The sequence below is a fragment of the Zingiber officinale genome, chromosome 2B (genome assembly GCF_018446385.1).
Source record: "Zingiber officinale cultivar Zhangliang chromosome 2B, Zo_v1.1, whole genome shotgun sequence".
Lineage (NCBI taxonomy): Eukaryota > Viridiplantae > Streptophyta > Magnoliopsida > Zingiberales > Zingiberaceae > Zingiber > Zingiber officinale.
In genome coordinates, this window is record NC_055989.1 from 97,235,213 (window position 1) to 97,256,396 (window position 21,184).

At 38.6% G+C, this 21,184-nt stretch overlaps 1 pseudogene; it reads right to left on the reverse strand.

The window, feature by feature from the left end:
* Window positions 1-2,644: 2,644 nt before the first annotated feature.
* LOC122048478 overlaps window positions 2,645-21,184 on the reverse strand; it is a 56,210-nt pseudogene continuing 37,670 nt past the window's right edge.

Sequence of the window (21,184 nt, forward strand, 5' to 3'; positions counted from 1 at the left end):
ACATATTTTGTGTGAGTATGAAAAATTGAATTTGTAGCAAGATATATTGCTCCAATGTTTTCACATCATATTTTGTATATAGCACTAGTAGAAAGATGTAATTCTAAAAGAAGCGATTGTAACTAAATAATTTTAGACTTAATTGGAAATAACTTTGTATTCATCTTTGGTGCTTGATCCAGATACAATAGGTTTCTTTTTAAAATGTCATGAGATATTATTTCATTCTAGAAATAATACATATCTATCAGTAGAACGTTTGTCTTCAAGAGAGCTACCCTAATCTACATCACTATATGTATTCAATTTCCATAAGAAATGACAATATAAAAAGATACCATGAACAATAGTGCCTTTGAGACAATGAAGGATCCTCTTAACACCTTCCTAATATTATTCAGTAGGAGCATGCATAAATTGGCAAGCACGACTGATAACAAAAGTGATGTCAAATCATATGATAGTGACATATTATAAGGCTCCAACAATGCTCTGATACATTTGAGGATCAATTATAGCAAAATTGGATGAAGGTGTAAAAAAGTTATCTACAACAATCAATATAGAAATAGGATGTGCACCATCTATTTTAGCCTGTTGGAGAATTCCAATAATGTATTTGCTTTGTGAAAGGAGACAACCTGTAAAATTTTAGAAAAGAAATGAGCTATGCTAAGATGTCTAATAGGAAATTTTGTATTAAGAAGATGAAGTAGAGTAGTAATGCCTTCTTGAACATTATTGGTTGAAGAATATCATCCATATAAATAAGGATAAATACCATAGAGCTAGCATTGCACTTATAAAATAAAGAGGAATCGGTATTTGAGTCAGAGAACCCTTGAGTGTGCAGCCAAGTAGATAGACAAAGGAGTCATACATGAGGGGCTTGTCAAAGACCATATATTGATTTTTTCAGCTGACAAACATGTCTTGGTGTAATCGATCTCTAGTCAAGCTTGACCAGAGTGACCAAGCTCGAGTTGGCTCGAGTTGAGTTTCAATGTTTGATAATATGTTAGTTGATGAGAGTGAGACATCAAGTAAAAGTAGATTTTCTTAGAGAGGGAGATTATTAGTGAATCTTGCATCAAGTTGACCAAGATTGATTTAGATGTGGGTAGTCAAGAGAAAATTCAAGTAGATCAAAGTTGATCAAATTCTTGACATTAGAAAAATACAAGTGGGTCATGGTTGACTGGACACTTGATAGTCAGAAGTTCAACAAGAATTTGACAAGAGAGAAGTCCAAGTCGGTCATACACTACAACAAAAACTGCAAATGACAACGGATATTATCCGTTGTCGTAGGGTCAAAAAACTGTTGTAACTGAGGGTGTTGTAGAATGTATTGCCCTACGACAACGATTTTGAATCTGTTGTCTTTGTAGACATTTGACAATGATTTTTATCCGTTGTTGTTTATATGCTCAAAATGTGTTTACGAAGGATACGACAACGTTTTAAAACCGTTGTGGTAGATAATTTCAACATCAGAAATAAACCATTGTGGTAGACTTTTTTTTACAACAGATATAAATCGTTGTGGTAGATAATATTTACTCGTTTTTCTTTTTTTAATATAAGCAAACCACCAATACAAAACTAAATATTTACTACATTAAATCCAAAATAAACATCCATATATAATTCATCTTGTAGCCACACATATACAAAAATATACAAAATTGAGTTGTTACTCATCAAAATACACATGTTTTCCATTACTGTTCTCCATATACATTAAATCACATGTTTTCCATTTGTTGTTCTCCATATGGCTTTTAATTTACAAATTAGCAAGGCAAGCTACATCCTAACAAAGCTCACTTCTTGCATAAAAAAAAAAACTCAAGCCTCACGAATTGCCTGACCTGCAAGAGAAAAATTTAACAAAACTTATCAAATTTCAGAATTCCATATTATAGTCTACATGACAACACGAATTTCTAGAATTTCTGGAATTCCATATCAAATTTCAGAATTTCTGGAAAACAAGCAATACAAGATAGAACAGATATTAGGTGTTGTTTCATGCTACACAAGTCAAACAAAACGATACAAATCAGTGTGTATCAAGAAACAATCGGCAACATCCATTCACGCGGGACAAAATTCCATTATACTCAACACAAAAGAAGGAATGATCTTTTCTTCCTTGAGAATTATACCTCCTTGTCACTCGTTTGACGAAACTAACATGCAGTATATAGAGCGAACTATTAAGAAATCAAACTGCAGTATATAGATGTTTTCTATATCAATATACTATGGATCATACACGAAATGCCTTTACAAGCTCTTCATTTCATTCTCAAGCAATCACTAACATGCATAGGGCAAGCTCATAGGGTAAATCAAGGTTTCACATCTGCCTCAGAACATGCTTGTTTAGTGAAAGGTATTTCATTTGGTAAAACATGCTTGCTATAAATCTCTATGAACAATAATATTTTAATATTATCATACAGAACACTGTGAAATGCAGATCTCAGTATTAGTGGAGAGAGAAAAATGGCAATCCAAGTCATATTCATGCCACATGAACAAAATGGCATTTAGTATTATAACACTATGATTCTCTATATAAGTTCCATCGGATTTGAAATTCTTTGTTCAAATCAAAATATTTTTTAAAAAAATACTATTTATCCTACATGGAGTATATACAATCAAATCGAGCATAAATATGCACAAGTACAGGTAAGATCACCTTAAGAAGAAATGAATCAAGTTTAAATGGCATCCAGATAAAAATGAAATAAACTTACCTGTGGTATTAGACTCTTAAGATGCACTTCCCAAATTTCTTCTCCTTGTGCAGTCCATGCTGCAACATTTCCATGAGTGTCAACTGTCACTATTTCAATTTTGCCATCATCATTAATATCAGCTGCCACAGCTGGTGCTTGAATCTCAGCCATCTCAAGAGAAAATTTGTTTCTCACTTGGCCTACACGAAATTGCTTTCAAAAATAAAATCAAGAAATCGAAGCTTTGTGCTCGGTTCTGATAATTTAAGATTACATAATTGCATATTTGAGATAGAGAAAGAGCAAGAGACATGTTAATAATATCCTTTAAATTTACATTGTCTTCTCTTTTTGAAAATGAAATACAAGAGATATTAATGTCACATAAGTGTCACATATAGGAAAGTCTTAAGTAAATAAAGGCACGAGTTTGCCATTAGACCTAGTCCATTTCAGTTCAAGATTAGTGAAACTTGGTGAGGACCCTAATTCCCAAACATATACCACAACCTCTAATGTCAGCAACTAAACTAAATCCACCCTTAGGATACACAACCACAAAATTTGATCTCATGTCAAATTCCTATTTCTGCTAAATAATTCATTGGCTTCTATTCAGAGAGGTTTTAGTTTGTATTTTAAATTTCTACAAGTTCTAACAGAAAATCCTACTCAAACTACAAAATTTACCACAATAGTAAAGATGCAATTCCTCCAATATATATTGGGTAAATTGCAGTATATAAACATGAAGATGTTGCAGTTAATAACATTACAAAGAACACATTGACTTACCAAAGATAATAATTACAACTATAAAATGAAACAAAAAAAAATTACCATGATGATCCAAAATATAAAACAAGCCATAGGACGTGCCAACAAGAATGTCCAATTTTCCATCACCATCCAAGTCAACCACAGTAGGAGAAGAATAAACATATGCACGGAAATTCCCCGAATCGACACTTAAATCAAGATCTTGAATCCATTTGACTTGCTTTGTATCAAGGTTGAAAACTACAATCCCACTTGCTACATATTTTTCAATGTTGATACCCCCTAACTCAGTAGAATGCTCTAGATTATCATAATACCTGCCAACTTATCAACTATAATAAGAAAGAATTGAATGCACAAACAACCATAGATATATATGGCATTCACCAAAAAAACCAGTACAAATGCATTAAATATACAAGAACAAAATGATAGTAATATCTCAGTTGAATACAACCATAGTTTGGGCAGATGAAGAATCAATTAGACAAGCCAACATTGTGAGAATCATGACCTAAGACTAAGACTAGTAAGAATAATTACACACGATTCACATACAACCATTAAATTTTTGAAAATTGCATGAAAAGCAGTGTAAAAAAGTATGCTGATTCTTCCTGTAATAAACTTCCATCAATATTGAGTTGTTATTGTAACATTGTAACCTACATAAGATTAATATATCATATGTCAGATGTAGAAAGTATCAAATTAGTCTATGACTTTGGCACCAATTTTCATTTCAAGAAATAGAATGTCTAGGAAGATGATATCATTGTACAAGAAAACTTTTTAAACAAAGAGCAGAGAAGTTGCTTACCACAAACTTTTCCACAGAATAATTACATCCAAAAGAAAGTACCAGAAATAGTTTTCGTATCATTATGGGCAATTTTTCATGTAAAAATACCACAAATGTATAAAGTAAAAATTCTTACTCGTGGTCAAAGAAGTATGAAACATCCACAACCATTTCTTTAGTACCATCATTATCTATGTCAGCAATTACCTTCATAGAATATTAAAAATGTGGGTCAAGCTTTTAGGAATTAAATTCCCTGATTTTTTCCTTTTTTTGTATGATCAACTCCAATGGAACTTACTGGAGTGCAAAGTATGTGTGAATCTTGTTGGTTGCTACTCGGAAAACCTAATGGTTCCATTGTACAAAAATTTTGTACAAAGGTCTGAACCTTTTCCTAGCTACCATGTGTTCTTTTAAATTAAACTTGGATCGTCTGCGGAACTTAACACGTTTGATCCAAAGTTTAATCTATTTGTTCTTTTAGGTTTAGACTCGGATCTCCTGCGGAACTTAACACGTTCGATCCAAATCACCTAGGTTATTAATTTCATTAAATATTAGTTTCCAAAATTGGCTCCCAGTACTGACGTGGCGAGGCACATGGCCTTCTTGGATATGGGAACAACCACCACCGACTAGACAAAGCCTTTTAAGGAAAGTTAATATTTAATTTCCTTAAATAACTTTAGGTCAACCGAAAAGAACAATCAAATCACAAGGAAAAGAAAAAACAAAAAGAACACAACATCGAAAACAAATTCGAAATACTAGAATCGTATGCCTCTTGTATTTGGTATTATTTCCAAAAATAACTAGTATGATGCGGAAAGGAAAAACACTAGTTATACCTTTTAGAAAGACCTCTTGATCTTCTACCGTATTCCTCTTCTAACCTCGGACGTTGTGTGGGCAACGATCTTCCGAGATGAGAAACCACCAAAACACCTTCTTCTCCTTTCTTCAAGTTTCGGCCAAGCACAATGCTTCCAAAAGATGAAGATCTTTTTCCACCAACCAAGCTCCAAGGGATGCATGAAACAAGACTCCTTTCTCTCCTTTTCTCCAAGCTAGATCCGGCCACTTCTATGCCTCCAAGAGATGATGAAGTCTCGGCCACAAGAAGGAGAAGAAAGAAGGAGAAGGGGAACCTCTAGGGGCCGGCCACACCAAGGAAGAAAAGAGAGGAAGAAAAAGAATAAAGTTGTTCACCATGACGCCTCCTCTACCCCCTCTTTTATAATCCTTGGTCTTGGCAAATAAGGAAATTTAAATAAAAACTTCCTTAATTCTTTTGCCATGAAAAGAAAAATTTATTTAATTAAAAATAATTTTCTCTTCTCCAATTTATTTGGTCGGCCACCTCTTTCCCCAAAACAAGGAGAGTTTTAATTAAAACAAAAATTAAAACTTCCTAATTTGTTTCTAGAAATTTATAAAAATTTCTCCAATAATTTTAATCCCTTCATGATTGGTTAATAAAAATAAATTTTATAAATTAAAATCTTTCTTTTAAACATGTGGATAATTTCCAAAAAGGAAAGTTATCTCTAAAAATTAAAATCTCTTTTCAATCTACAAATAAGGAAAGATATTAAATCTTTTCTTAATCTTTTGTAGAAACTAATAAAAGAGAATTTTTAATTTTTAAACTTTCTTTTAAATCATGAACATGATTAAAAAGGAAAGTTTTTACCAAAATTAAAATCAACCTTTAAATCTACAAATAAGGAAAGAGATTTAGCTGTTCTCTTAATCTTTTATAGAATCTTATAAAAGGAAAGATTTAAATTTTTAAACTCTCTTTTAAATCACATTATCCACATAAGAAAAATTTTAAAATAAAAATCCTTTTATTTTAATTTGAGCCAGCCACACCAAGCTTGAACCCAAGCTAGGGCCGGCCACCTTGAAGCACCCATGAACCACACTTTGGCCTGCCCTAGCTTGGTCTCCAAGCTAGCTTGGCCGGCCTCTATGGGATGGGTAAGAAGGTGGGTATAGGTGGGTATAGTACTCTATATTTAAGAGGCTACGATAGGAACCGAGAGGAGGAATTGGTTTTGGTCTCCCGATAAACTTAAGCATCCCGTGTTCGCCCCGAACACACAACTTAATTTTATCAATAATAATTCATTCCACTAGAGAACTATTATTGAACTACCGCACCAATCCCAAATTACATTTTGGGCTGCTTCTTATTATGAGTGTGTTAGTCTCCCTGTGTTTAAGATATCGAATGTCCACTAATTAAGTAAGTTACTGACAACTCACTTAATTAATATCTAGCTCCAAGAGTAGTACCACTCAACTTCATCGTCATGTCGGACCAAGTCCACCTGCAGGGTTTAACATGACAATCCTTATGAGCTCCTCTTGGGGACATTCTCAACCTAGATCACTAGAACACAGTTTCCTTCTATAATCAACAACACACACTATAAGTGATATCATTTCCCAACTTATCAGGCTTATTGATTTATCGAACTAAATCTCACCCATTGATAAATTAAAGAAATAAATATCAAATATATGTGCTTGTTATTATATTAGGATTAAGAGCACACACTTCCATAATAACTGAGGTCTTTGTTCCTTTATAAAGTCAGTATAAAATAAACGACCTCAAATGGTCTTACTCAATACACTCTAAGTGTACTAGTGTAATTATATAGTTAAGATAAACTAATACCTAATTACACTACGACCTTCCAATGGTTTGTTCCTTTCCATCTTGGTCGTGAGCTACTGTTTATAATTTATAAGGAACTGATAACATGATCTTCTGTGTGTGACACCACACACCATGTTATCTAAAATATAAATTAATTGAATAATTACATTTATCATAAATGTAGATATTTGACCAATGTGATTCTTATTTCTAGATAAATGTTTATACCAAAAGCTAGGCTTTTAGTATACATCCTAAATGTTTAAAAATGTGGGTCAAGCTTTTAGGAATTAAATTCCCTGATTTTTTCCTTTTTTTGTATGATCAACTCCAATGGAACTTACTGGAGTGCAAAGTATGTGTGAATCTATGCTAACATAATCTTCTGCTGTCTCATGGCTCTCTTCTGTCCAATTTTCATCCCCCCACATTGATTCATCAATATAATCATCATAGTCATAATTATACTCATCAGCTAACTCATCTGTATCTCTAAACAAATCAAAAGATGAATCAGCTTCTTCCAGTTCTTGGTCATTTTCCACAGTTGCTCCTTGCACTCCATCACCAGTGTTATGGTCTTTCGAATGTCCATCGTGGGCCCCTTGATTATCAATTTCTTCAAGAAGACTTCTTTGCGTTTGTGTTTGATTTTCCTCTGTATCATTTTCCAATGAAGCGTCCCTTTTGATTGTGTCATTAAGATTGCTTGACACTCCATTGTATTGACTAGTTTAGGCAACATCAAGTTTTCTTCTGTCCTCAAGCTTAGATGTATTCATTGAGAGGTTGTTCACAATGTTTGTAGAATCATAATTATTTGACCCATTCATGCTCCCATTTATATCTGGATAAAAAGCAACAGAATTTTCCTAATTTGATTCATAATCAGAATTTCAAAAAGGAATATGTGATACTTGGAATATTAGTTTATAAACCCATATGCTAATTTCTCAATCATCGTATAACATACTTACAAAATTTGGCATGTTAATCCTAATATATTTACCATAGCAAAGCTATTTAAGACATCTTAAATATGTTACAGGAGTTGCAAAACACAGTGTTTCACATTTAAATATGTATAAAAATGCAAATGCAAAAAGTTCACGAACAACAACAATCAGCACAATTATAATATGGCTAATTGGCCAACGTCCTCAGGAAATAGAAATAAAAGCAAAGGTGATTGCAGTTGGGTTGTGATCACATACGAGATATTGAGTTCTTAGCAGAAGCCTCCTTGGAAATTGAATCATCATGGACATCTGGATGTGAACGATCCACTGGATCTGGATCCAAGCCAGCATACCAGTTTTTATGAACCTTTCTACGAGGTACTTCTAGTTTATCCATCATCAGATAGCCAGAGACCCTATTATAGCCACCAGATTTATGTCAACGTGCAACAATCCACCAAACAATTGTTGAAGCTACTTACCTGAAAAAATTTACAACTCCATCATAGGTAGCTAACGCTATTTCTCTTGTACCATCCTTGTCTATATCATATAAGAGAGGGCTGGAATGGACTGTCAATTGGTGAAAAGCAGGCCATCCTGATGAATTTGGAATTTTCACATCAATGGAAACTATATGCTATTATGTGTTGAGTAACTACAAAAAGCATGCAAAGGAGCTACCAACAAGATATTGAAATTTATAGATAAATGACTAGATAATAGAAATAACATTAAAGAGATACCTGGCATTTTATCACCATCAGAACCCTCCAATACTTCGAGGTAATGGACAAATGATGGTACCACTATCTCTAGCTTGCCATCACTGGAGTTGCAAGAATACAACAATAAGTCAACCTCTCAGTTAGCACAGATACGACTGTGTCCACTATTCCAATAAAAGTGGCGAGCCGTGCAAGACCTAGAAAACCTATCCGAACACACTATTTCGACCAATAAAAGTGAATAATAAACAGAAATCGATGCTTAAAACCGACACCTTCAGAGATCAAACACCACAAACTTTGACATATGAGCAAGTAAAGGGCATGATGAAACAAATCAAAAGCTAAAAAGAAGAAGAAAAGAGAATGTTGCGCTTGCAAATATAAGCATAGTGGAATCAAAAGTAGGTTTCGTTTTTTGAGACAAAATTTATGAACGAAGACAAGACCTAGATTATAAATCTACCTTGACTATGGCTCTAGCACAAATCCAAAGAAGACAAGACCTAAGTTATGAATCGACGAAGTAGGAGTGCCACCTTTGGCGAAGAAATACACCTCGTCCGATCAAAAGGTTCCACGAGTGAAAGAAGCAGCAGTGGAAGGTCAAAGGGCCTCGTCGAACTCAAAAACCCGCTCACCAAGAAACGAGAGGAGCACATCGTCGTGGAGGAAGATCCTGCGGAGACTTGAAGATATTGTATGAGGAGAGGGAAAAAAAATTGCCTTAGGTTCGGGAGCGCGAAGGAAAAACACGGCGCCGAAAAGAAAACAGTGAGGGAAAGGAAAACAGCGAGGGGGGGGGGGGGGGAATGACCAAATCCAATTACAACGGTTTTTTCAAAACTGTTGTCGTAGCCACTAAAAACGCGGATAAAGACAACGGTTTATAAAACCGTTGTAAAAAGTGTTGTCATTTTAAAAAAAACGCTCAATGACAATAGTTTTGCCAAAATCGTTGTCTTTTATATTTAATGGGGAGCTCAAAGACAACGGTTTTGGCAAAAATCGTTGTCTTTGAGCAAATACACGACACTTTCTCTTAAAACCGTTGTTGTAGGGGTGTTGTCGTTTGCAGTTTTTGTTGTAGTGATAATTGATAAAACATTTGACAGTTGGAAATCTAATAAGGAGTTGACATGAGAGGCGAAGTCCAAGTGGGTCATAAAGGATCAGACACTTGGCATGAGGCGTGAAGTCTAAGTGGATCACGGTTGACATAACACTTGATGGAAGGAAGCTCGATAGAGAGTTAACATAAGAGGTGAAGTCCAAGTAGGTCATGGAGGACCGAACATTTGGCATGAGACATGAAGTCCAAGTAAGTCAAAGTTGATAGGATACTTGACAATGAGGTAAGTCTAAAGAGGTCGAGGAGGAGCAGATATTTAGTAGTAGGAAAGTCCTAATAGGTTATAAAGGACCTAATGGTAGATACAAGAAGTGAAGTCCTAACAAATCATGAAGGACTAGATATTAGGCACGAGAAAGAAAATCTAAATAAGTTAAGGAGGACAAAAATTTTTATAGTAGCAAAGTCCTAACAGATCATGATTGACCAGATGTTACTTAGTGGTGAAGTCTTGACAAGTCAAAATTGATTAGATGTTAGGTAACAAGAAGTTTAGATAGGTAAAGGTTGATCAGATGCTGGGAAAAGGAAGTCATGGTAGGTTAAAAATCAATCAGATACTAGACATAACAAGAATTAAACCTTGATAAGGCTGAAATAGAGGTATTAGTCAATTGATAGATAGTAATAATCAATTGATGAACCCTAAACCTTAAATTAGAAGCTTGAGAGGTTTATTGTAGATCAGTTAACTGTTAGGGTTGAGCAATTGACTAATGATATTGTTGCAACAAACAAAATATTTGAAATGCAACTATTACACTGGACTAATTGAGATCAGTTGATTGATGAACAATAATAGTTGACTGTTGCCACTCTTGTAATAAACAGAATGTTGGTGCAATTTTTTTAGGTTAAGGTTGACTAGTTTGATTAAACTTGAGTTGGCTCAAGCTTGAGTCTTGATGTTTAAGTTTTGATGTTTAATAATATATGGAGATTGCAGGTGCAATTGTCCATTTATAAAAATTGTTGGTGCAATTCTCCACTGGCCAAGGTTTGACTAGTTTAATATGAAGAAGAGACAAGTAGGTCAAGGTTGACTGGATGCTTAACTAGGAAGTTCTAACTAGAGGTTAGGTAAGAGCAAGACCAATGGAAAGGTTGGTAAAAGAAGAAAATCCAAGTGGGTCAGTGTTAACTAGACACTTGGTGCGGAAAGTACTGGTTAGTGAAGTCAAGCAATTGGAAAGTCTTGGTGAGTAAAGTCAGGTAAAAAGCTCTAATGAGTGAAGCTAGGCAGTGAAAGTCTTGGTGAGTGAAGCCAGGCAGGTGAAAATTGGTGGGTCAAGGTTCATCGAACACTTAGTGTTTGGAAGTTCAAGTGGATCAAAGGATTGACCAGACACTTGGCATGAGAAGAAAAGTCCAAGTGGGTCAAAGGATTGACCGGACACTTGGTGAAGATGTCCCAGCAAGTCAAGGGTGACTGGATGCTAGGCAATGGTAAGTTCCAACAAGTCACGGTTGGCCAGATGTTGAGAAAAGAACCCTAAACTTAGGTTTGGAAGTTAGGGTTTGGTAATTGATTAGGTTAATCGATTAGACAGTATGTTAAGTGATCAAGTAGTTTACTGAATCACTTAAGGAACTCTTTGTTTGAAGCAGAAAAGGTCATAAATGATTAAGGTAATTGATTATGATATTCTTAATTGATTATGGCAATCGATTAAGGCGGTTGACGCAAGAAATAGAAAGAAGTTGAATCGCTTACCATAAGCAATTCAGTAGGGCTTAATCGATTTGTGTAATCAATTAAGTTTCATTCTATGAGAAACAAAATGTTTGGTAAGCAATTAAGCTCTGAAGCTTAATCGCTTATGGGTCATTCTCGCACAAATAGGAACATGCCTAATTGATTAGGCTAGTCGGCATGTGTAATCAATTAGGGTAATTGATTACATTTGAAAAACTAGTCATTGTGAGCCCGATAAAAGGGTTCTCGCATGCTGTTTCAGATAGGTCTTCCCTGACTCTCTTCACCGAGCTCACACAACTTCACACCAAATTCTCAGAGACTTGGAGAGAAGTGTTGTTGCACTTTCAAGTTGATTAAGAGGTGTCTACAAGGAAGAAGTAAGAAGCTAGGATTTCATTTGTTGTAAATCTTATACGATTTCATATTGTATTAACTTCTTCTGGTTCTTCTTCTTGTATTTCTTTGTGTGAGTTTATACGAGACTTCTCTACCTCTGTATTATTTTAGAGAAGGAGGGTTTACATAGTGGATGTGTGAGAGAGGGTCGGATCCTTGGATTAGTCACCTCATTTGAGGTGGATACCAAGTAAATCTTTGGCATTAGCATTTGCTTAAGTGTTTTCCACTGCAACAACTGATCGATCAAGCGAAGCAAGCTATTCACCCCCTATCTAACTCCTGAAGTGTTCCAACAATTGGTATCAGAGTGAGACCGCTCTTCATAAGACTCATTGCGGGAAAGGGCAACGATCTAGAGAAAGAAGAATTAGTTGAAGCCCTAATTTCAACAAGATAAAGGCTATCATCAAAAGGGAGCTCAATTTCAAGATGGATTTCTGAGATGGGCTTAAATTTGACATAAGGATGCCTCCACCATTCACAATGACAAGCTTCAATCTTTGGAAATCAAGGATCGAGAATTTCTTCATGATGGAGATATCGCAATGGTTTGCTCTGATGGAGGGCTTTGAAGCTCCAAAGGATAGCAAAGGTAAAATTCTCAAGAAAAGTAATTGGAGCAAGGAGCAAATGTAAAGGTGTGAAGCAAATGATAAGGTAATCGAATTTTTGGTTAATTTTATTGTCAAACAAAATTATATGCAAGATTGGGGATTACAAAGATGTCAAGGAGCTTTAGAACAAATTGACAAAGATTTATGAAGAATCCTCCACTATACCAAATCAAGAATAATCCAAAGAGGGCAACGCATTGGATCAAAAGAAGAGGACTCCGAAGCTGAAAGGTGCTCAACATCGGAAGAAGAAGAAGAAGAAGGTCCATCCTCAATGGAGTGCAACGATAAAGGCAAAGAGAGAGTATACTATTTGTTTCATGTGAATGAGGATGAAGAGATCTCCACCTCTAGGATTGAGGAGGAGAGCCATTTGTTGACATCAGAGCAAGAAGAGGCTTCTACCTCCGGGTCAAATGAAGAGGAAGATGATGTCACATCCAAAAATCAAGAAAAATCAAATAAAGAATCATATGCCACCCCTATAAGCAAAGGTATAACAAATTCAATTAGTAATAATAAAAATCATATCATTTGCTTTGAGCGTAGGGAGCATGGGTATTACAAGAGAAAGTGCCGTAAGTTGACCAAGAGAAAGGGTCAAGTATCACACGAGGCTAAGGAGAAGCCAAAGGAGGTTAGTCAAGTGGTACATAAAGGCAAGGAGCACATTATGTACTTCTCTTGCAATCAAAGAGGATATTACCGGAGTCAATGCCTAAAAGGAAAGAAACTAACCAAGCTTAAAGGAGGAAGCTCAAATCAAAGGGGAGCTCTCAAGAGCAAATCCAAGGTATCATTTATTGAAGCAATTCCTTTAACTCATGATAAAAAGTATGCTAGTTCAAATTTATATCATCTTAATGCTATTTATCATGAAAATAGGAAGCATAATAGAGTTAAAGAAAAACATGTAGTGTATCATGCTAAAACTACCGTACCTAAGACTAGGAAGGTAGATGATAAATTAGGTAATAACTCTAAGGACTTTAGATATATGCCTAAAAAATAAAACTCAAGGGTTTAAGAAAAAATCAAAATTTGAGGACTTATGGAAAGAAAATCAAGTCTTGAGGTCAAGACTTGATAAATTAGAAAAGACCCTAAAAAGAATGGAGAATGTCTTAAAAGGGTTAAATGGACAAAACCTAGGTCAAAATAGGTAAGAATCATCCAATGGTATGAGAGGTTAGGGTATAAACCTAAAGCCAAGAAGGATGTACCTTCTTATCATAGAGTTTCATATAGCTATGGAACTAACCCTAGGTCTAGGAGTCAAGTCAAGATTTCAAGAGAAGCTATTCCTAGAAAAAACTTTGAAAAGACCAATGTGGCTAAGACTTCTAAGAAGTTCAAGAAAGTCACTAATAAGTCACAAGGGAAGATATCCCTAGAGTTGACATGGAGGAGTCAAGTATAACCAAAGCTTCTAAGAATCCTAAGAAGGTCATTAGGAAGGTTACTAGGGAAGTTATTCCTAGTGAGTACCTAGTACATCCAAGGAGCACCAATAGATTTTAAGTTTCTAAGAGTGTGTTCTCTACACCCTAAATAGGTTTAAAGAGTGTCAACTCTAATTGGAAGGATAGTTAATCCAACCTTAGTGAAGTTGACACTTGAAGGGTATTTTCAAAGTAGTTGTATTCCTTAAAAATGAAAAGGTCTAAATGGTTACTCTTTTTGGAAGAGTACAATGTGCTAAAACTTAAGGAATTGGGCTTAATTAAAATTTTCACAAATAGGAAGAGTCAAAGAAAATGTCAAGTTGGGATTTTGACATTTTCTCAAGGAGATGAGGGAAATATAGGATTATTTTTAATTTAGCAAATAATTAGAGATAGATAGATAATCTAGGTATATTGCTTATGTTAAATTGCCATGATTTTTTGTCCATCATATGTCATGTCATCATTTCACACATGCATGTTGCCATGATATCATGATATATTCATACATGTATCATATTATCCATGATATAGATTTAGAGTTTATTTTGGAATACATGCATGTGATATATGTCAAGATCATTTTCATACATTATTTTAATTCCTTGTAATTAAGGACAATGACATTAATCACCAAGTGACATCCTAGATGGATGATCAATTTAAAATGCCTAAATAAATATGCATGACCTCTTAGTTTAGGAAAAAAGTAAAATCTACATCTTACAAAGACCATAAGTTGACTTGTATGTCTTTTAGTGCACATTAGATATAAGTGAAATGTTAAGAGAATGAATAAAACTCAAAATGTTGACTTAGTGTATCTATATGAGTTTTAGTTTCATTAAAACATATAGTTATGTGTTATCCAATCACGGGAAAAGTAAATATAAAAGTCATGTGCATTTAGCACAAAAATCATGGTTGGAAATTTGCTTTTAAAAATTATTTTAAAATACTTTTGAAAACTTTGGTGAAGGCAATCTTTTGATAGGGATCACCATTGTATAGTTAGGCACAAACTTGGAAAAAATATTGAAGTTTTCAAGAGTTTCCAACTTTATGTCAATCTTTGAAAATGTGATATATTTTCTTAGAAAATTATTTTTTTCCTAATAAATTATGCCTTATATAATATATACATGAATTTTCATGATTTTTAAAGTTTTATAGAATTTTTAGGGCATTTCTAAAATTCGGAGAGAATTGACTTTCAGAAATCAGAAATAGTAATCGATTAGAGCAATCGATTATCCCATCTGAATCGATTTGGTGAATTCCCGTGAGCACAGTGGCTCATGGAATCGATTAATGCAATTGATTAAGGATCTTAATCGATTACATCAATCGATTTCAACTCGGTAATCGATTAAATACCAACTTTAATCGATTACGGCTGGTTTTAAGCGATTAAGAGCTTTGTTTAAGTGCTTAAGCCCCTGATTTCAACTTAAATAAGTTTATTTAAGTTGATCAAGCCATATTTAGTCATGTTAATCATCCTTAATCCTAAGAAATTTACTTTTGAATATTTAAGGGCAGTTTTCTTATTAAAACAAGAAAGGATTGGTTAAAGAAAACTAAGTTGGAGTTTAGAATAAGGTTTAGTTTTAAAGTTGAATTTTGAACCTCAAAACTTCAAATTTTGGATTTCCTAAAATTTTTAGGAACTCCAAGTCATTGTTGGTACAATGACAGAAATTTAAAGCATGTTTTGAGGGTGAGCTGCTCCTTAAAGACATGGCTTAGATTTATTTTTTAAAACAATGGAAGGTTGTAAACCTTCATTGTTATATATACTCTAGGTTGAGCATTTGGACACAATGAAAGGTGTGGGACCTTCATTGTGAGGTTGTGTACAACGTGGAGATAACTCTTAAGGAGAATAGTTTTTTATGTGTGTCAAAGGAGGAGAATATATAGTTTAAGTTAGGAAGTTAGGAAATTCTTCATATTCATAGGGGGAAACTGTGAAACTCTTGGGTTAAGGGGGAGAATGAAGGAAACCCTCATTCATGGTTTGGCATAAAAAAGAAGTTGTGGCTATGGAATTATCCTAACTTAAACGTATTGTCAAATATCAAAAAGGAGGAGATTATTGGTGCAATTTTCCTAAGTCAAGGATGACCAATTTGACTAAGGTTGAGTTAGCTCAAGCTTAAGTCGTGATGTTTAAGTTTTGATGTTTGACAATATATGGAGATTGTAGGTACAACTATCCATTTGTAGAGATTGTTGGTGCAATTCTCTACTGGTCAAGGTTTGACTAGTTTGATGTAAAGAAGAGACAAGTAGGTCAAGGTTGACTGGATGCTTACTTGGAAGTCCTAACTAGAGGTTAGGCAAGGGAAAGACCAACGGGAAGGTTGGCAAAAGAAGAAAATCTAAGTGGGTCGGTGTTGACCAGATACTTTGTGTGAAAAGTCCTAGTGAGTGAAGTTAGGCAGTTGGAAAATCCTCGTGAGTGAGGCCAGGTGAAAACCCTAATGAGCGAAGCTAGGCTGATGAAAATCCTAGTGAGTGAAGCCAGGTGAAAATATCTAGTGAGTGAACCTAGGTAGTGAAGAAATCTTAGTGAGTGAAGCTAAGCATGTGAAAATCTAAGTGGGTCAAGGTTGACCAGACACCTAGTGTTTGGAATTCCAAGTGAATCAAAGGATTAACTCTCACTTGGCATGAGAAGAAAAGTCTAAGTAGGTCAAATGATTGACCGACACTTGGTGAAGAAGTCCCAGCAGGTCAAGAGTGACTGGATGCTAGGCAATGTGAAGTCCCAATAGGTCACGGTTGACCAAATGTTGTGTAAGGAACCCTAGGCTTAGGTTTGGAAGTTAGGGTTTGGTAATCGATTAGGTTAATCAATTACACAGTATGTTAAGCGAGCAAGCAGTTTGCTTAATCGCTTAAGGAACTCTCTGTTTGAAACAGAAAGGGTTGTAATCGATTAAGGTAATTGACTACAACATTCTTAATCTATTACGACAATTGATTAAGGTGTTTGACTTGAGAAACAGAAGGGAGAGGGCTTAATCGATTAGTGTAATCGATTAAGCTTCCTTCTGTGAGAAAAAGAATGTTTGGTAAGTGATTAAGCTTTGAAACTTAATTGCTTATGGGTTATTCTCGTGCAAATAGAAACATGCCTAATCGATTAGGCTAGTTGATTAGGCATGTGTGATTGATTAGGGTAATCAATTATATTTAAAAAACTAGCCGTTGTGAGCCCGATAAAAGGGTTCTCGCACGTTGTTTAAGATAAGTGATCCTGTCCGAACGCTGAATCAACGGACGTTGGGCACGTGGCGCTCTCCTTGTCGCTGACGTAGATCTTCGGCCGGTCGGACGGCGCTCCGGCGAACCTGCAAGGAAGTCGGGCCGGGAGGGGGTTCCCGGCGACGACCCTCCGACGCTCAAGTCAGGCAAGAGGAAGATGAGAAAATGGCTCTGAATATGCCGGAATGCATACCTCCGGCGAAGTATGAAGGCTCTTATATAGAGCTGTGGGGAGGCTCAGGCACACCTACCGAGGCGTACACGTGTCCTGGTACCATACCTTAGCATGGGCTTGTCAGAGGAACATGCCTGACACCATACTATACAGTCTGATCACCTCTTTGATGGGCCAGCAGGTCCTTCCGTAGTACAATTCTATGTATGGCCTGGTCGTCGAACATGCCTGCTGTCAGAAAATGATGTTCCCTAATGTCCCCTTGCCTTTGTCTCCTTTTTCCTGACGCCAAGCATTCATCCGCTCGGTAGGCATAGGTCCGACCGGGTGTAAGTATCGGTCTGACCAGGTACTCAGCTGAGAGTGTTCCACAGCAACGATGCTTTATGCTTCGGCCGAGCGGGATATCTGCTCGGCCAGGTGACCCTTTTCTCTATGAGCGTCGGAAACCCGCCCATGGTCGGGTTGCCTTCTGTCCGGCCCGGGAAGCTCCTGGCCGAATGTCAGGTCGGCCCGGCATCCTTCCGTTCTGCCCAACATGCTTCGGTTCAGCCCGACATGTTTCCGTTTAGCCCGGCATCCTTCCGTTCGGCCCAGAACCCTTCTGTTCGGCCCGGCATGCTTCCGTTCGGCACGGCATGCTTCCGTTCGGCCCGGCATGCTTCCGTTCGACGCGGAATCCTTCCGTTCGGCCCAGCATCCTTCCGTTCGGCCCTGCATACTTCCGTTCGGCCCGGCATGCTTCCATTCGGCGCGAACTTGGGGTTGACCTCCACGTGTCTTTGACCCTCCGCCCATGATGGTCCCCCGTCCTTACCACCAGATCACATGCCTCCCCTTCAAGTCTCATCGAAGGAGGCGCATAGTCCGACTGACTGGATGCCCGTAGTGCCGAGCGGCGCATCCAAGAAACCATCCTCCGCTTCTCCCCGTTAATCGCCTCTCATCCCACCTCTCTTGCATTTTGCAAGGGATTTCTCACGAAGTATTTTGTATAGCTAGTCCGCTCGGCTGAATATATCTCGTTTCGCAAATGGGATTTTCGTTAGATGTTTACGGGGTACTCTCGGTAACCCGCCTGCTTGCACACTTGGTCCGCCGGACTCGCTTAGTTGAATACATGCATGACTTTAACTGGAATTACCGCTAAACAGCATTACTTCCGGCCGGAGGGTTTATAGTCGCCGGCCCGACTCTCGATATTTAACGTCGGAGCTCAACGGCCTTCCGCTCGGAGGGTTTATAGTCGCCGGCTCGACTCAATTTTTAACGTCGGAGCTCGACGGCCTTCCGCTCGGAGGTTTTATAGTCGCCGGCTCGACTCAATTTTTAACGTCGGAGCTCGACGGCCTTCCGCTCGGAGGGTTTATAGTTCCCGGCTCGACTCTCGATTTTTAACGTCGGAGCTCGACGGCCTTCCGCTCGGATGATTTATAGACGCCGGCTCGTCTCTCGATTTTTAATGTCGGAGCTCGACGGTCTTCGTCTCGGAGGGTTTATAGACGCCGGCTCGACTCGATTTTTAACGTCGGAGCTCGACGGCCTTCCGCTTAGAGGGTTTATAGTCGCCGGCTTGACTCTCGATTTTTAATGTCGGAGCTCGACGGCCTTCTGCTCGGAGGGTTTATAGTCGCCGGCTCGACTCTCGATTTTTAACGTCGGAGCTCGACGGTCTTCCGCTCGGAGGGTTTATAGACGCCGGCTCGTCTCTCGATTTTTAACGTCGGAGCTCGATGGTCTTCCACTAGGAGGGTTTATAGACGCCGGCTCGTCTCTCGATTTTTAACGTCGGAGCTCGACGGCCTTCCGCTCGGAGGGTTTATAGTCGCCGGCTCGACTCTCGATTTTTAACGTCGGAGCTCGACGATCTTCCGCTCGGAGGTTTTATAGACGCCAGCTCGTCTCTCGATTTTTAATGTCGGAGCTCGACGGTCTTCCGCTCGGAGGGTTTATAGACACTGGCTCATCTCTCGATTTTTAACGTCGGAGCTCGACGGTCTTCCGGCCGGAGGGTTTATAGACGCCGGTTCGTCTCTCGATTTTTAACGTCGGAGCTCGACGGTCTTCCGCTCGGAGGGTTTATAGACGCCGGCTCGTCTCTCGATTTTTAACGTCGGAGCTCGACGGTCTTCCGCTCGGAGGGTTTATAGTTGCCGGCTCGACTCTGGATTTTTAACATCGGAACTCGACGGTCTTCCGCTCGGAGGATTTATAGACGCCGGCTCGTCTCTCGATTTTTAACGTCGGAGCTTGACGGTCTTCCGCTTGGAGGGCTTATAGATACCAGAACGTCTCTCGATTTTTAACGTCGGAGCTCGACGGTCTTCCGACTGGAGGGTTTATAGACGCCGGCTCGTCTCTCGATTTTTAACGTCGGAGCTCGACGGTCTTCCGCTCGGAGGGTTTATAGACGCCGGCTCGTCTCTCGATTTTTAACGTCAGAGCTCGACGGTCTTCCGCTCGGAGGGTTTATAGACACCGGCTCGTCTCTCAATTTTTAACGTCGAAGCTCGACGGTCTTCCGCTCGAAGGGTTTATAGACGCCGGCTCGTCTCTCGATTTTTAACGTCGGAGCTCGACGGTCTTCCGGCCGGAGGCTTTATAGACGCCGGTTCGTCTCTCGATTTTTAACGTCGAAGCTCGACGGTCTTCCGCTCGTAGTATTTATAGACGCCGGCTCGTCTCTCGATTTTTAACGTCGGAGCTCGACGGTCTTCCGGCCGGAGGGTTTATAGACGCCGGTTCGTCTCTCGATTTTTAACGTCGGAGCTCGACGGTCTTTCGCTCTGAGGGTTTATAGTCGCCGGCTCGACTCTCGATTTTTAACGTCAGAGCTCGACGGTCTTCCGCTCGGAGGGTTTATAGTCGCCGGCTCGACTCTCGATTTTTAACGTCGGAGCTCGACGGTCTTCCGCTCGGAGGGTTTATAGTGGCCGGCTCGACTCTCAATTTTTAACGTCAGAGCTCGACGGCCTTCAAGGCTAATTTCAACACGGTCCGAGCGGCACGTGGTCTTCGTGTAGTCGGTCGTTCGGCCAATAATTCCAAAATGCGTTTTATCACTTTGCCTCCTGCATTAAAAGGACACAGGCGACCAAGACATACATAAAATGAATTACATTGACGCACCTTTCACCCAGCTCGGTACGGCTGGAGGTGGTTCGCTCGGCCATCCTCTTTCCTCTTGAATGCCGACCGGATCTTTATCTCGGCCCCATGTTGAGATACTCTCCGGTCGGAACTCTGATGCCGCTCGACCTCTTGACATTGACGTCGCTTATTACTCGGAACGCTCGGCTTGCGCCTTCTATTTCTGTTTCTCCATGAGCTTAGCTGCTCTTGCCTCGATTAGAGCGTCGGGCCCCTCCTGAGAGAGCATCACGGTGTGCGGTCGTCCAGCTTCGTCCATTGCTTCCGGTCGGATGCAGGTGTGTTCCCACAGACGGCGCCAAATTGATCCTATCCGAACGCTGAATCAACAGACGCTGGGCACATGGCGCTCTCCTTGTCGCTAACGTAGATCTTCGGCCGGTCGAACGGCGCTCCGGCGAACCTGCAAGGAAGCCGGGCCGGGAGGGGGTTCCCGGCGACGACCCTCCGTCGCTCAAGTCAGGCATGAGGAAGACGAGAAAATGGCTCTGAATATGCCGGAATGCATACCTCCGACGAAGTATGAAGACTCTTATATAGAGCTGTGGGGAGGCTCGGGCACACCTACTGAGGCGTACACGTGTCCTGGTACCATACCTTA